Source organism: Pygoscelis adeliae, unplaced genomic scaffold (assembly GCF_000699105.1).
Source record: "Pygoscelis adeliae isolate BGI_AS28 unplaced genomic scaffold, ASM69910v1 Scaffold27, whole genome shotgun sequence".
Lineage (NCBI taxonomy): Eukaryota > Metazoa > Chordata > Aves > Sphenisciformes > Spheniscidae > Pygoscelis > Pygoscelis adeliae.
The window spans coordinates 8439048-8439553 of NW_008825410.1; positions in this window are offsets into that span (position 1 = coordinate 8439048).

Consider the following 506-nt stretch of genomic DNA (forward strand, 5'->3'; position numbering starts at 1 on the left):
CTCTCCACTGCTATGGTCCTTCTGACAGAGATTTTTTTAAAATCGGGTAATGGCAAAGCCCAAATTAAATTTGCAAATTAAATTATTCAGCCCAATGATTCAAATATTATTTTTTAGTAGAGGCTATACACGGAGTTGGAGATCCCTCACTCAGCACACTCTCTTCGAGGCAGCACTTCAGTTCCCTACATCCCATTCACTCCCATTAACCTTTCCACGCTTAACCTCCCCGCTTTCAACAGCCCAGCGCTTTCAACTCCGGTCCGCGGGAGCGAGCGGAGGAGTCCGCGCGTCGCCCTTCCCACCAAACGCACTCAGTCGTCCAAGCACGGGATTGAAAAACTCATTTTTGCAGACCTGTAAATATCTGCTCAAAGCCTTTATCAGCACGCATGAACAATTTGCCAGGCGTGTGGCAAGCGGAGGAGACCCTCCAGAGGCAGATCGGGAGACCCAGCGCGGTGCCGGGGGACGCGGGGGGCGGCCGGGGGACGGCTGGGGGGCGG